The following is a 17,165-nucleotide window of genomic DNA, read 5'->3' as shown; positions in this document are numbered from 1 at the left end:
TATGCTTACACTCTAACGTCCAAGTCTGTCTCCGCGGACCGGGCGCGTGCGGCGTGGGGTGCGGACCTCAGCATGGACATTGCGCAGGGTGACTGGCTTTACTGTTGCAATCAAACAAAGAAACTGTCACCAAATTACTGGTTACGACTGATACATTTTAATAATAATAATAATAACAATAATAAGTCATTTTATAAAGCGCATGGCTGCACAAACTGTGTGTCCCCGCGCTAACTGCTAACAAAGACTGTCAGAGGAAGAGGGGTGGAGGGGAAAAGGAAAATAATTATTGTGGGAAGAGGTGCGTTTTTAATTTGGCTCTGAAAAGCGTTTCTGAGGGTTCCATTCGTAGATGAACTGGGAGAGCATTCCAGTGTTTAACTCCAAGGTAGCGGAAGGATCTTCCTCCCATTCTGGCTCTGAAAATACGGGGAAGTTTGAATTGTGTCATTCCAGAAGATCTTAGGTCTCTAATGGGACGATGGATAGTCAGTAGATTTCTGAGATAGATAGGTCCTTTATTGTGGGCAATTTTATGGGCGTAGCAAAGGCTTTTGAATCTGATTCTTTCCCTAACAGGGAGCCAGTGAAGTTTGGATAGGGCCGCTTTGGAGGATGTTCTTCTGGGAAGACCCAGTACCATGCGGGCGGCTGCATTCTGTATGCATTGTTGCTGATGTAACTGCTTTTGGTTAAGGCCTAATAAGAGAACATTTCCATAGTCCAAGTGGGGAGTTATGAGCACATGAACTATAGTTTTTCTGGCTTCAGTTGGGATGAGGTCAATGATTTTTCGTAGGGTTTTTAAAGTGCCGAAGCATTTGCCTGTGATTTTGCTGACTTGAGATTTTCCCGAAAGATCCGCGTCAATCATAACCCCTAAGTTTCTGACCTTTTCTACAGGGTGGGGGGGATCGCCCAGGGCCGTGGGCCACCATGCCTGGGACCATATTGAAGTATTGTTCCCTACCACCAACACCTCTGTTTTGTCTCCGTTTAAGCGGAGGCAATTGTTGTCCATCCAGGTGGCTACAGCAGTCATGCAGCCAGAGAAGTTGGTGGCATATTTCTCGCTGTCTGGGGTGAGCTTGAACATGAGCTGGGTGTCGTCGGCATAGCTGACAATGCTCACCCCAAAGTTCTCTATGACGCGAGCCAGGGGCTCCATATAGATGTTGAATAAGGTGGGGCTCAAACTTGAGCCCTGAGGAACCCCATAGCTCACGTCACGAGAAGATGATTTAAAGGGTGGGCAGTGCAGCTGGAACGATCTTTTAGAGAGAAAAGACTTAAACCATGCCAGAGCATGGTCTTTCACTCCTATGTGTGAGAGTCGGGACAGCAGCGTGGCATGGAGCACAGTATCGAAAGCTGCGCTTAGGTCTAACATGACCAACGCTGCTGTTTCTCCCTCGTCTACCATCTTGCGGATGCATTCTGTTGAGTATAGCACAGCTGATTCTGTAGAATAGCCAGGTCTAAAACCCGATTGAGTGGGGTGGAGTACATTTTCCTTTTCAAGAAAAGCCATGAGTTGTTTGTTGACTATTTTTTCTATAATCTTGGCACATTGTGGCAGGAGGGAGATGGGTCTGAGGTTTTGAAATTGAGTGATAGGGATATTGGTTTTTTTTTTTAGAGGGATGACTTGCGCTGTTTTCCAAGCCTCTAGTACGTTGCATTCTTGAAATGAGAGGGTTATTATATTTCTTATGTGATCTATAAGAAAGCTTTCCATAATGTCTTTACTTTTGTCCAAAGGGCATACATCGGTAGGAGAACCGGAATGTATGCTATTGATAATGGTTATTAAGTCTTTTTTTATCAGGGGTAATGAATTGAGTAAGGGTAGGTTTTTGAGTAAGGGGGGTCATGGTCCTTGCCTCTTTTACTAATATAGAGGGTTTGGGGAAAGTGGCGTGGATTTTCTCGACTTTTTCGATGAAGAAGTCAGCTATTTGTTCACATAAGTCGTTGGAATATGTGTCCTGCGTATCTAAACACGTTGTGTCTGTTAGTTCTTTATAGATACGGAAAAGTATTTTTTAAGTACCTGCATCGACTGCATCGACTGTACCACACTCCTGTTCAGCTCCAAGAGCTAGGACTCATACCTAGTGACTCCTGCATGCGTTGTGCTGCCCCCGCTGCAGACTTTGCTCATTTAGCATGGTTATGCCCTAAGGTTTCCGAGTTCTGGCTAGCGGTGTGTTCCGCCAGCTCCAACATTACTGGCACCACGGTGCACCCTGACCCCCCCTTGTGTCTCCTAGGTTTCGTTAAATTCTGTCCGGATGCCTCTCGCCGTCTGACTGCTATGCTACTGGTCCTGGCCAGATGTTGGGTGGCCATGTGTTGGGGTTGTAGACCTGCTCCTAGGGTCGAGAGTTGGCTGGAGGACGCCTCTAGGTGCCAGACTTTGCTATCTGAGTTCTGGGATCTTTTACTCGCCAAGTCCCGTCCAGTTGATATTTTGGGGTCCTCTGGTGACCTATCTCCTCGCCCGTTCCCCTCCCAGCGGCGCTACCTCTCCTACGCTCCTGGCTGGCGCTCCACCAGTGGCGGCAGCAGGTGTTGGTCAATGATCGACCCGCCCCTTTTAGCTCCCTCCCCCTTATGATATACACACCCCCTATGCTGTGGCCAAGTCAGTGATCCCCTTGAGGGAAGGGACCCCCGCGAAACATGATGTGATTGCAGCCTCTAATGTTCTTCTGCTGCTGGCAGAATGCAGTTGATTTTGATTCCATATTTCCTGACTTGTACAATACCATGTCCTTAGATTGACTATGTAATGTAATGTGTCTGTTTTGACTATCCTCAATAAAGTTTTTGGGAAAAAAAAAGTTTAGACAGTACAAGAGCGGTAGTAGCCTGGACCTTGTGTGGAAATCCCAGGTGGGGGAAGATGCATCACAGGGGTTTATAGTAATGAAGCTTGATCTTGCTAATTTGTCCACTTGGGCATTCATTGATAGCCTGGAGTCCATGGTAATTCCTTATATACTTTAGGAGGTGGTTTCAGATTGTCAGGCCATGCGCAGAGTGGGTCATAATTTTCCATTCATCACATGTGAGTATTTCCATTTTGGAAGCATTTAATTGGAGGTGGCTCCATGTCATTCACTGATCAAAAGCTCGAAGGCAACTGTAAATTTGTGAGTTTCCAATGTCTGTGGGGCTTTCCAGTTTAGGGAGTATTTGTGTGTCATCTGCATAGTTATAGCATTTGAGCCACAATTAATTGATCATTGCCAATAATGACCTCAGTGCCGGCTTCTTAGAGTTTTTGGAATTGACATGGTCAACTGTGTCGAGGGAAGATGAAAGGTCCAAGAGAAGTAATACATAGATCCCGTTTTGGTCTATAGTGTTTTTAAGGTCATCCCAGATGGCTATGTGGGCAGATTCCATGCCTCTTCCTGGACGGAATCCCGTTTGGAAGTTGGAAAGTATGGAGTAAAAATGTGAAGATAAATTGGCCCTCTAAAAGGAGGCTCGGTGAAAAGAAATCCCCCCTCTGCTGACTGATTTTCTCCTACATTACAACAAGAGAAACGTAAATGTAAAAGCTGGAAAGGAAATGGAGGTAGACTTATTCATACGAGGGTAAGATGAACTATGAAATAGCACTTAAGAACTTTGGCAAAAAATGAAGATTGTGAAAGCCAATGTCTTCGCTAAGCAAATTGAAACAACGGACAACTCTCCAAGAGCAGGAAAATAGAGCATTTTAGCCTCCCGAGCTTTATGTGATAACCTTTCATTATTCTTTCAAGGTAGAAAATATCTATTCCAACTTTGAAAATGTTAAAGGTGAGATGTGTTTGAGGTCAGTCCTGTTTGATCAAATGATGAGCATTAGCATTAAGCTTTGAGAAGATCTCTTTTGCAGATTCCAAATCTACCATTCTTAGGGCTGGGATCTCCCCTGGACCAGTGTTCCCTGAATATTTTAATTTGGACTGCGTCATCTGGTAATGCTCAGATTTAACACTATTTAATCTTTTGGTGGATAAGGGAGAGGTTAGCTCAGCTTGGAAAAAAGCTTGTTTGCCCCCACTATTAAAAAAATCTAATTCAGATGCACTTTGTTTGAGCAATTATAGACCTATTTCCCTGCTTTCTGCAGTTGGGAAAATGCTGGAAAAACAAGATAAAATTCAGCTTATCCAGTTTATTGTAAGCAAAGAAATCCTACACAGTATGGAAGTAGTTCTTATTAAAAAAACGCTCTAAATCCTTTAGAGCCATAAAACTACCGTCCTATCGCCTCTCTACCTTATTCTTCCAAAATAATTGAAAAGGTAATGAACCAACAGTTGTCGACTTTTATTGATCAGAATGATCTACTTGACAACACGCAGTTCGGTTTTAGGAAGGGCCATGGGACGGAGACGGCTTTGATAAAAGCTGCCGAGGAGGTCAGGATAATCATGGACAAGGGTGGTGTAGCTATCCTGATACTTCTTGATTTATCTGCAGCCTTCGACACGGTCGATCACACCATCTTGATCGACCGTGTCGCTGCCCTCGGTATTCAGGGCAGGGCCAGAGCAACGCTGGCATCTTTCCTGGCTAACCGAGTACAGTCCGTGAAGATGGGATGCTTCTGCTCTCCTGATTTCACTCTCCCGTGTGGCGTTCCCCAGGGCTCCTCGCTAAGTCCGACACTTTTTAACATCTACGTGTTGGACTTGGCGAGGGTAATTAAGTCGTTCGGTATAGGTCTAACATCATATGCCGACGACACACAGCTGGTCCTGGAGATACACAAAAATGGAGAAGCAGTGGCAGCGAACTTTCAGGAGGGCATGAATGCCATCAGCTCATGGATGAACCGGAATTGTCTAAAGCTAAATTCCGACAAGACGGAGGTGATGGTTTTTGGCGAACTAACTCCGTCTTGGTCTCCGGTCTGGTGGCCTTCGGAACTGGGAGCGCCTCCACCACCAGTAGCCAAGGTGAAAAACGTGGGCGTGCTTTTCGACAATAAGCTTACGTTCCTTAGCCATGCCAACGCCGTGGTGTCAGCCTCCTTCTTTACCCTAAGAATGGTGAAGAAACTGCTCCCTTTTCTCCCCCCAACTGCAGGTAAAACCTTAATGTCCTCCTTGGTGTTATCCAAGGTGGACTATTGCAATGGTCTATTGCTTAACGCACAAGAGCAAGTTTTGAGCAAATTACAGCTTGTCCAAAACGCTGCTGCAAGGATTCTCATGGGTATACCCAAGCACGTTTCTATCTCGCCTACAATTCGCGAGCTCCATTGGTTACCAATAAGAAGCCGGATAAAGTTTAAGGCCATGTGTATTATTCACAAGGCCTTGAACAATAATGGACCTGACTTCTTCAAAACAGCATTCAAAGTGTACAAACCTAGTCGAACACTACGTTCTTCCTCGGCCCAACAGCTTCAAATCCCATGCACAAAAAAAGTATCATGGGGAGATAGACGCTTTGTAGTGGCAGCATCAAAATTATGGAATCAGATCCCTTCCTTTGTCAAAGATCATTCTTCACTACTCTCATTTCGAAGACATGGCTCTTTAATCAGTAAGATGTCAGTGGAACCCTCGTAATCTGCAAACTCTAGCGCCGAGACACCGTAAGGTATTTGCGCGCTTTAGAAATTTAAAAATAAATAAATAAATAAATAAATAAATAAATAAATAAAGGTTACTGAATTAATCAGAGCTCACCTCAACCTTGGGAAAAAAAACAGTCAATCATCAATCAATCAATCACTACTTACTAGAGTGCAGCTTATCAGGATATTCAAGCACTGGGCTGTGGGTCTCAGTCGAAGAGACAGGTCTCGAGTCCCTCCTGTAGTATGTCAATGAGGATGACGTTCGAAGTTAGAGGGGAAGGGCGTTCCAGGATTTGGTGGCGGGTGGGAGAAGAATAGTCCTCCGGTGTGGTAGAGGCAGATGCGTGGTGTCTGTGCGAGGGCGAGGTGAAGAAAGCGGAGGTTTCTGGATGGTTGGTGGAAGTTCAGGCAGTGGTTCATGTATGCCAGTCCTTGGTCATGGAGGCCTTTGTAGGCATGGTTTATAAGCTTGAATTGGCATCTTTTCTGGATGGAGAGCGTTGCCATAGTCCAGACAGCTGGTGATGAGGGCCTGGGTCACTGTTTTCCTGGTGGTTATAGGAAGCCATTTGAAGATTCTGCGGAGCATGCAGAGTGTGTGGAAGCAAGGTAAGAAGATGGCATTGGCCTGCGGTTTCATGGAGAATTTGCAGTACAGGATAATGCAGAGGTTACGTGTGTGGTCTTTCAGAGTGGAGGTAGGTCCGAGTTCACCTGGCCACAAGAAGTAGTTCCAGAGGGAGGTTTGGCTGCCAAAAATCAGCGCTTTGGTCTTGTTTGTATTTCAAGCAGTTGTCTTTCATCCAGGCTGCGACGTTCTTCATGCAGTTGTGTAAGTTGGTTTTCATCACAGTGTTGTCCGCTGAGAGTGAGAGTATGAACTGGGTGTCGTTGGCATCGGAAATGATGTGGGTTCTGACAATATCTGCTAGCGGGGTCATGCAGTGATCATTCTTTTCAAACGCTCAGCAGCTTTTAATACAGCATCCCATGAGATCCTCCTTGAGAGGTTAAAAACAGCTTGAATGGTGAGCTAGACTGTGGCTAAAATCTTTCTATCTGAAAGGAAAGAGGCTGTCTACCTACCAGCTTATAAGTTGAGCAATAAAGAAATGAGATATGGGGTACCGCAGGGATCAGCACTCAGTCCTGCCTTGTTCATTATCTATATGGTCCTGTTGGCTCAGGAAGTTCAGACATGACAATTTAAAATGTCATCCTATGCTGATGACAGACAATTAATGTTAGCTTTTCAACAAATAAATAACACAGTTGTAGAAAATTTCCAGTATTGCCTTGCTGCTGTTGCAAGGTGGATATGCAGTAGCTATCTCAAATTGAACTCTGAGAAGTCTGAGCTTCTGGTCTTTCGAAATACATCTCCTCTGGACCTTAGGGGACTTTGGCCCAATGAACTTGGGAAACCCCCAACTCCTACACCTGTTGCCAAAAACCTAGGGATCGAATTTGATAGGGACTTATCATTTAAACCACAAGTGAGTGCTATTATGGCTACTTGTCTTTCAGTCCTTAAGTCGCTAAAAAAGCCCCTTAAATTTCTTCCTGTAGGCATGCAGCAGACGTTGTATGGTGCAGAGACAGAAAATTGAGTAAAAAATATTGAATTGCACAAATATTGAGTCATTATTATCATGGTTCAGAAAGATCGACAGCAAGAATATTGTGGTCAAGAATATCGACTTAAGGTAAGTAATATCGATGTTAAAAATATCGAAGTGTTTAATATCGTTAGCAAAAATATAGTTGTTAAAAATATCGTATTTTTATTAATGCTATGTATTTTAGTATGTATTGTATATGTATATGATGTATGTTTTTTTGTGTAAGAATTATTTGTATTTTTAATATATGTGTTACATTTTTAGTAGTTATTAATTATTTTTTTTATTAGAATTTTACGTTTTTAGTTCTGTAGCAGGTTGTGGGTTTATAGGGGAATCGGGTGGGAAGTGATTTAAATATATTAAATGTATTGATTATTTTTTATTTATTAATATTTGTTTAATTACTAAATGTGTAAACTATTTTATTATTAAGTAATTAATAATTGGTTAATTAATTTTAAATAATGAATTAGTAATTAATTATAGTAATTGTATAATTAATTTTAGGTGTGTGTTGTGGTGTTTATAGGTGTAACGGGTGAGAAGGAATTTATTTTTAATTTAATAATTAATAATTGGTTGTTAATTAATTTTAGTTAATTAGTGATTAATTATGGTAGTTGTGTAATTAATTTTAAGTGTGGGTTGTGGTGTTTATAGGTGTAAAGGGTGGGAAGTCATTTATTAGTTTATGAATTAATAATTGATTGTTAATTAATTTTAATTAATACATTTGTAATTAATTATGGTAATTGTGTAATTAATTTTAGGTGAGTGTTGTGGTGTTTATAGGTGTAAATGTGGTAAGTAATTTATTTTTAATTGATACATTAAATGGTTGTTAGTTAATTTTAATTATTTAATTGGTAATTAATTATGGTAACTAAAATTCATTTTAGGTGTCTGGTGAGGTATTTATAGGAGTAAAGGGTGGTAAGTAATTTGTGTTTAATTAATATATAGTTGTTAATTAATGTTAATTATTTAATATTTATTTTGGGTACTTGTTTATTTTTGTGTGTGTTGTTTTTACTTGTAAAGGGATAAAGGACGGGTATTAAATACATTTTAATTATTTAATTATTAGTTATTAATAGTAAAAGTTGTAATTTGAAAATAAGTTTTAGTGGTGTTTTATTATTTTATAGTTTAATTTAGGTGTATGTTGTGGATATTATAGTGTTAAAGTGTGTGTAGTCAATTAATGTTTATTCGTTTTTTTATTAATAATATTTCTTTAATTGATAAATCATTATGTTAACTATGAAAATAAATGTAATAAAAAATGTTGGAGTGTTTTGTTATTGGTGTGGTGGAATAGCGTAGTAAATAAAATTAATACATTTATGTTTTACTAAATATTTTCTAGTTTAAAAGAATATTTTTTTATAAATGTATTTATTATTTTATTTTATATAATATTTGTAGTTTTTTGTTATGTCTAATTAATAATAAAATATGTGGTCTTTTTATATGTTTAATATATTTGCTTTTTTAAATATTCATTTATTTTATTTTTATTTTTAATATATATATTTTTTCAAACTAAATGTGAATAGTAATTTGTACCTCCCCGCTATCCAGCACTTTCCCTACTGTTGCACTCACTGGAGTGGGAATAGTAATTTTTACCCCTCCGATATCCAGCACTTTCCCTACTGGTGCACTCACTGGAGTGGGAATAGTAATTTGTACCCCTCCGCTATCCAGCACTTTCCCTACTGTTGCACTCACTGGAGTTGGAATAGTAATTTTTACCCCTCTACTATCCAACACTTTGCCTACTGTTGCACTCTCCGGAGTGGGAATACATTTTTTTACCCCTCCGCTATCCAACACTTATCCTACTCTTGCATTCAGTAGATTGGGAATAGTAATTTTTACCCCTCCACTATCCAACACTTTCCCTACTGTTGCACTCACTGGAGTTGGAATAGTAAATTTAATTCATCTGCTATCCAACACTTACCCTACTTTTGTACTCATTGGAATGGGAATAGTTATTTTTACCCCTTTGCTATCCAACACTTTCCTTACTGTTGCACTGATTGTATTGTGAAATTTGAATTTAAATATTTTTCAAATATTTTAATGTTTTAATTTATTGTAGATTTTAGTTTTTTTATGTTTTAAATCATTAATATATATTTTAATTTTTTATATTATTTTAAACTTCTAACATAAATTAAAAATAATAGTTTAATAACTGTTTTAAATTAAATATATATGTATAAATATTATGTTTGTGTGTTTATTTTTTATTAAGTTTATTTTCTTTTATTAAAATGTATATTAAATTGATTTTCTTTTGCTAATATTATATTTAATATTTAATATATTTAATATATATTATTTTATTTTTATATTTATATAAAAGTCGATATTTTATACATCTATATTTAACATTGATTCTTTTTAGTCGATATTTTTGTACTTACCTGTTAAAGTATAGGAGTCAATATTTTTGTTGTCTATATTTTTTTCTACTATTTTTAGCATCAATATTTTGTACTGATTTGGACTTGTACGTCTATATTCGATATTTGGTTATGACATCACCTATATGATTAATACTATTCTAATGACTATTGGACATTTGAATCTATTTGCTTCTTTGCTTGGACTGTTCCTTTAGTTCTATCTAGATTCCATAATTGGCATATGCATTTGAAAAGTGCCATTAACGAAGGTGCACCTTTGTGATTTGCACATGCACCTTATAATCTTACTGCCCTGAAGAAGTCTAACGTGTAAATGGACAAAACGCAATGGCGGATTTTTTTTATGAATGGAAAATACCTCAATAAAAGAAGAAATTAACATATGGATCGCATTTACATTGTTATTTCTATAGAAGTGCCATATTTGATTGCAACATTTTGTTGCTTGTTTTACATTCTATGTATATGTTTGCTTATCTGTGGTGCAGCTCCGACTCTGCTTTGTTGTTTCATATATCCTTGTGAAGGGGGGCACCCTTGGACAGGAGGTGCATACGGAGAAGTGCACACTAAGGGGTCTATTACAATGTTGGGCGGATCGGCACCGTCTGCATGGCAGAATCTCCCGCCCACCTCTCATTTACCCCGTGGCGGATGGGAACACCGTCCGCCGCTTTGCCGCCCGGTCGACCAGCCGATCGGGCAGAAAAGGGTTGAATATGGTGGCGGTGTCTGCTAGACACCACCATCCGTATTACAATGGCTGCGGGAACCAGGCTTTCCGTGGTGGGGTTGCTGCCACAGAAAGGCATGCGGTTTTTGCAGTTAGGGGCCCCTTGCGGGCCCCCAGTATGTTTGGGGTGGGGGGCACATGGGGGGTACCTATGGTACCCCCTGCATTTGCATGCACAACGTGGCAGGCACCGCACAGTGCTTGCCACGTTGTGCATGCGAATGCATAGATGCCTTTTTTGTATTGCGGCGGGTGCTGCTAACAGCACCGCCAGCCGCAATGCAAAAAATGCGGGATACGCCCGCCAGTGTGGCAGGCGCATCCTAATTGTACATGCGGGACTGCCACAAACATAGCGGGCAGTCCCATCTCCTATGCCCGCCATCGTAATAGACCCCAAAGATGTTCAATTTTATTTGATATAAAATGCTTTAGTGATTAATGGTACATGGGCTGTATATGTGATTTGGTCCACTGTCCATACTATAAATTTTATGCGGTTGAAATATAAATGTAGCTGATGATTTGTCTTAAATATTGGTAGACATATTTGATAAATCTGTCATAACCCAGATCGTCGAAGAGAGTAGGAGGTCTAGAAACGTTCTTGATATTAAAAAACACTGGAAAGCATGTAGCTAATGAAGGTTTCAGATTGGGGCTATATTGTTGCTAAAATAAAGATGATGTTATGGGTACTTTTGATTAAGGGTTGAAAAATATGAATTGACAATTCAGTATCCACAAATGTATAGGAAATAAATATTAATTTAATTAAGGCATGCGCTCTTAAATGCCGAAGCAGAGAGTGACATGTTAAGCAGGTAGCTGGAACAGGTCAGTCTCTCCAAAATACCATGTACCTTTGCTATACATTTTGCTCAGTTGAGTAATGGTGTTTATTTATTTATTCATTTTATAAAGCGCGGCGATAACACTAGCAAGTGTGTGCAGTTGCTAAAATTGACCTTTTATGGCTAGCTGAGAAAATTACTGATACCACCGAGATATTTTCCTGGAGAAAAAGAGCTATTTTGCCAGGAGAATTGAGGATGCATCTAACTCGTGTAAAGAGATTTTCACGATTGTTAGGGAATTTACTTCCCCACGGTCGAGTGTGGCCAAGACTGCTCCCACAGAGTCGTGAGCAGCGGATCTTGCAGACTTCTTTACGACAAAGATCAGGCTGATACAAGACTCTTTTCCATCAAGGCCGATTGGTGCTCCCCCTTGCTCTAAGGGTGGTTTAATTCCATCGGTTTCTTTAGGGCCAGTCTTATCTGACTTTCCGCCTATCTCTATGGCTTTGTCTCTGACCCTTCTAGCCAACCTTAAATCTGGATCGCCATGCGATCCATGTCCGGCCAAAGTTCTAGCGAAGATGGCGGCAGTCGTAAACCCGATGGTCAATCCCATTCTGAATCTTTCGCTTAGCCAGGGTGTGGTCCCTGTGGCTTGGAAGCAAGCGATGGTCATCTCCCTTATTAAGAAGCCCAGCTTGGCCCCTGAGGTTTTGGCCAACTATAGGCCTATCTCCCTTCTCCCCGCGCTGGCCAAGACCGTGGAGAAACACGTGCACAACGTGCTTTCCAACTTTTTGGAAACACACGATTTGCTCCATCCCACTCAATCGGGCTTCCGTCCTAATCTTAGCACGGAGACGGGCTGCTGGAGGTGTCTGAGGCCATCAAGGAGACGTTAGATCTGGGTGGTAGAGCAATGCTGATCATGCTAGACCTGTCGGCGGCCTTTGACACCGTCCCCCACGAGGATCTCCTCGTCAGACTACATGACATCGGTCTGAGGGGGACGGTGCTCAGCTGGTTTACATCCTTTCTGGCCGACCGCCGACAGACGGTCTGGGCCTCCTCTAGCACTGCCGAGATGCCGCCATTGGGAGTCGGAGTCCCACAGGGCTCTGTATTGAGCCCGACTCTCTTTAATATCTTCATGACCCCTTTGGCGGCTCTGGCCGAGTCCTTCGGGGCCCAGATCGTGTCCTACGCTGATGACACCCAGCTGCTCTTTACCTGTCTGAAAGGAGAGGATTTTGACGGAGAGAGTGTCCGTGAGTGCCTTGGGCTGTGTTCAAATGGCTCCAACTGAACAGCCTCAAGTGCAACTCAGACAAATCGGAGGTGCTCTTCTTCGGCTGTCAATCCGACCCGGACTGGCAGGTATGGTGGCCGGCCGACATGTCTCCCCCGGGATGCCCGTCGCAGTCAGCTAAGAATTTGGGGGTTAAAATAGACAACGGTCTGACTCTCAGATCTCAGATCCTTACCCTCACTGGTACTTGTTTTGGGCTTCTCCGCATGCTACGGAAGTTTTTTCCGTTGCTTTCCGTGGATCACAGGAGGACTACGGTACAGGCCCTGATAGGGTCAAGATTGGATTACTCCAATGTCATATATCTCGGTCTGTCCGAATATCTCCTGCAACGGATGCAGGTAGTCCAAAACGCGGCAGCACGGGCCATCTTTGGCCTGCATAGGCGAGTTAAAGTCTCGGGACTGGTGCAGTCACTTCATTGGCTGCCTATCCGACAGCGGATAGTTTTTAAAGCCCTTACCCTTGCCCACAAGGCCTTTTATGCCACGGGGGCGAAATACCTTCAGAAGAGGCTCGCCGTTTATCGCCCTGCCCGATCTTTAAGGTCAGAGGCGAAATTCCTTGCTATTGTTCCACGTGTAAGGAAGTCCCGCATTGGAGGCCGTTCACATGCTCCGGGCACCTCAGCTCTGGAACAGTCTGCCCCTTACCCTACGCAGCACTTCAAATCTGCTGGCTTTCAGGAAGGGCCTGAAAACCTGGCTCTTTGCTTCCTAGTCTCTTCTGTTCTTTGATCTTACTTTCCCCGTCTGTTGTGTTGTGTCTGTCTTCTTAGGTTGTCAATAAAGCGCCGGGACACTCTTCTGAGTAGCCGAGCGCTATAAAAGACTTACTATAACATAACATAACATATTTACAGTTCAAGGTGATTTTATTGGGCCTCATTGGCCGACATTCAAGGGGCACACAAAATTTAGCAGCAGCAGCAAACACAGACACGGTTCCAACAGGTCTTGATTATAACTGAAAGTGCTTTGTCAGTTACTGGTGAGCTTAGGCACTTATTAACTTATCATGCATGTATGCTGTCACACATAGTAATCATGCATCGATTCGGCTAACCATTGACTCATTCTTGCACTCACCATCTCACCAATCCACAATCCAGAGATTAAAAGAATAAAACTAGAAAAGAGAAAACACTACCACATAAATGTGGACCTATGCTTGCAATAAAATTTGCAAAAAATGAACATACCAGTGGGAGGCCATCTTGGAATGGTATTGTGGATAATGTATCATTGTTGTACTGATCCTAGAGGGCCAACAAGCTGCTTCCAAGCTTGTCACACTTTTTAAACAGTAAAACAATGATACAGTCTGGATAATGCCATTCCACGATGACGGCCTCATTTAGAAGCAGTGACCTACTGGTATGTAGGCAATGCAGATTAAAAGAGCTGCAAGAAAGTGGCTTGATAGCTCTCTCTGCAGAACTTCCAGGCCCTCTAAAAAACAACAGATTAAAAGAACATTGCCTTAATAGCTTATCCACCTCATTTAATATGGCCCAAACTCTAGACAATAAGGTAGAGTAGCTCGGAACGCCACTCTCCCCAGAGGTCACCACAGCTCGATTTCTATTGCATGCCATGTGTGGAGGGAGTTTCAATGGAGCTCTGTCTGAGAGACCTGAAAAAGCTTGTAAAAAAAAGCAGCTACATTTGGATGATCTACATGACAAGTTTATACATTGCCTGCATCTGCATCATAAGCCTAAAGTATGCAAAATATGTTGATAATTCTTGACAAAAACTTTTCAGGACATAGAAAGAGTCTTACGCAGATTTAAAAAGGGCAGGCACTGTCTTCTGATGTATAATCACCATCTAACTCTAAAAAGGCACAAGAGGGCCATGTAAGGCACAAAAGGGAGGATATTCCTTTTTCCAACTTCAGGTACGGATGATTGTCTCAAAAGAACTCTCTCTTCAAGTTGCCTAAAATATCAGGCACATAAACATCTAAGCTTCCTCAGAAGAGCCATACTTCAGATAGAGGCCTGTTCAAGAACCTGCTGATGGAGCCGCCATTGATGAACACATCATCTATGCCTTCTACATTATCGGCCATGAAGCCATATACCTCTCCTTTGAATGAGAAATAAACCTAACAACTGTCAATGAAATCGTCGTCAACAAGACTGCACCCCAGTTGATGACTCTATTTATTATGGAACTGTCACAGACAACTCCTCCATTGATGAAGCCCACTTAATTATCAGCACCTTTAGTTACCTTTGTGATATCATCGACAGTACTCCTGTTAATGACCTCATGATCACGACTGCAATCAATGCCATGCTCATCGACAAGAAGGCCATCTTTGACTAAGCCATTACCTGAATTTCCAGCACCTACATTCGCTTTGGGCATTCCATCCATGGTTTTGCCAGTGCTCATGTCACTAAGAAAGGTGTCATAGGTGCCTCAAGAGAAAATTTGAAGCAGACATGAAGCAGACATTGAAGCAGGAGATGAGGAGTCTTGTGACAATGATTACTTTGAATCTACTTACAGCACAGCTGACGTTAAATATTAGGACGATTACAGTAATCTATAACCACATGATTAATACTCGCCGTAAGTCCATCCTCAACCCTGTCAAGCTGAGGATGAAGACATGCCTGGTGGCAGCATAATCTCCACTACAAAAGACATTACACTCCATTCATAATAGAGTACCATGGTAGCAGCCTATGATGTATATGCCAGTGTATTTATTGGGAGAACACAGTCCTTGGTGGAGTATTGTTATGACATCACACTCCCTTTAATCATAGGACACCATAGGAAGCTCAAGCAGCTTAATAGGAATCCCACATAAGAAATAGACTCAGAGTTGAGTACGCGAAGAAGCAAACCCCAATTCAGCAGACTAGCTTTTGTTTGTTAGTAGAGAAGTCGGTAGGAGAACACGGCTGATGTAGGTTATAGGGGCGACATGGCTCTCTTGCCAATTGTGTGAATACAGGGGCATGTCCCCACTTCTTCCCATGTTGCATAATATGTTTCCGAAGTAGGGAATCAAGACAAATAGTCGTTACAGTTGGGTGAGTAGACCCTATACCTGCAAGTGAATGTGCTATGTGTTGTTTGTCCAGTCAACTGCAGATGGGTTGACAATTTTCCTCAACATACAATAGAAATTCCAGGGTACCTTGATAGTCCTGATGAAATACCTGGAACACAGAATCCTTGTAGAGTAGGGCTGAAACATGGTAACACATTAAGAGGGTAGAGGGCCATTATATCCCTGAATTAATCCTGTGTATCTTCTTTTATACATACCTGAACAAACACTTTAAAGAAATACATGGATTGTTCAAGATATTTTTATGTTTTTCTTAAGACCATAGTTGTGATTATATCCAAAGTGCTCCCTCAAATATGATCGAGCCCATCCTGGTTTCTAGGGACGAGGAAGAGACCAGATGATGAAGCATGCCACTAATAAAGTGATGAGGGTCTAATAAACAACATTTAAAAAAATTTTAAGCACGGTTCGCTTCTTCGCATACCCAACTCTGAGTGTACTTCTGGGTATGAGATAGCCTATTCTGTCGAAGCATTTTTTGGGGAGACTGTATCCCCTATCTGTTAAAATGTATATCTTCCTTTCTCTAGAAGCGTTCTGGTTACCACTGTCTCTGCTCATTGTGCTGTTGGCATTCCTGTTGTGGACCATGGCTGATTGGAACGGAAGACGCTTATGCAAAATCAAGCTTCTGCACCAACAACAGTACCTAGGCTTTTTTTTTTAATGCAGGGGATCTGATAACACCCAGATTTGCTGCCTTGGACATCCAAAAGTGGATTATGTGGCTCCTCTACTGGCTCACTCCAGCACCTGACTTCCCCTTGCATAGTACCTCCTGACGGAGTAAATAAGGCATGGATGCAGCCTACCCTCTAGCACCTACTTCCGCCTGTACGCCAAATTCCCTTGCCATTTTGACTAGAAAGCTCAAGAGAGAGAGAGTTATGTAACAAATCCAATGTTTACACAAGACGTTCAGCATGACTCATCCGAACAAACCTGTTGTCCTTAAATCTTTTATTTCAGTATTTCCAAAGAAACAGCACAGCACTCTGGTTACCAGACATCTAAGGTTTAATATTGCAAGAACGTGTTCCAACAGACAACAAGACCAGCTCTTAGTTTTTATGGGTATCCAGAAAGGGGCTGGTTGCTAGCCAAACTGATTATTGCTAGATGGATCTTGGCAGTGATCACATTTTGGCACAGGAAACCTACCAGACCTTTGTCCTCAGGTGTCAGGGCTCATTCCACAAGTGGTGTCACAGTGACCCTGGCCCTGTATCCCAGAGTTCCACGGATTCACATCTGTAGGGCAGCAATATGGAACAGATGACAGTTTCACCAAGCACCAGTGCCTGGGCAGAGAATGGGGGAGGGAGTCTGCAACAGTACAAGCAGTTCTACACAGCCATTTTTATTAAGGTGAGCCCTCTTCTTCCTCCTTGTGTTATTTCTTACTGTTCATTTTGCTGACTATTCTGATTCATGCATGTGGTTTTATGAAACATCCAATGCTGTAAAAGTTACTTACCTGTAACTGTAGTTTTTCAGTGTTGACATCATTCATGGGTTCACACGCAAGACTCCCTCTTCCATGCTTAGGGACTCACCAGCTAATT

The 17,165-nt window shown here is 41.8% G+C and overlaps 1 protein-coding gene across 1 annotated transcript in view; it reads right to left on the bottom strand.

The window, feature by feature from the left end:
• Positions 1 to 17,165, bottom strand: part of RFX8 (regulatory factor X8) — a 954,619-nt gene that overhangs the window by 458,153 nt on the left and 479,301 nt on the right. The gene's annotated exons all lie outside the window — the stretch shown is intronic.

Source organism: Lissotriton vulgaris, chromosome 8 (assembly GCF_964263255.1).
Source record: "Lissotriton vulgaris chromosome 8, aLisVul1.2, whole genome shotgun sequence".
NCBI lineage: Eukaryota > Metazoa > Chordata > Amphibia > Caudata > Salamandridae > Lissotriton > Lissotriton vulgaris.
This window is presented reverse-complemented; position numbering and strand designations above follow the sequence as displayed.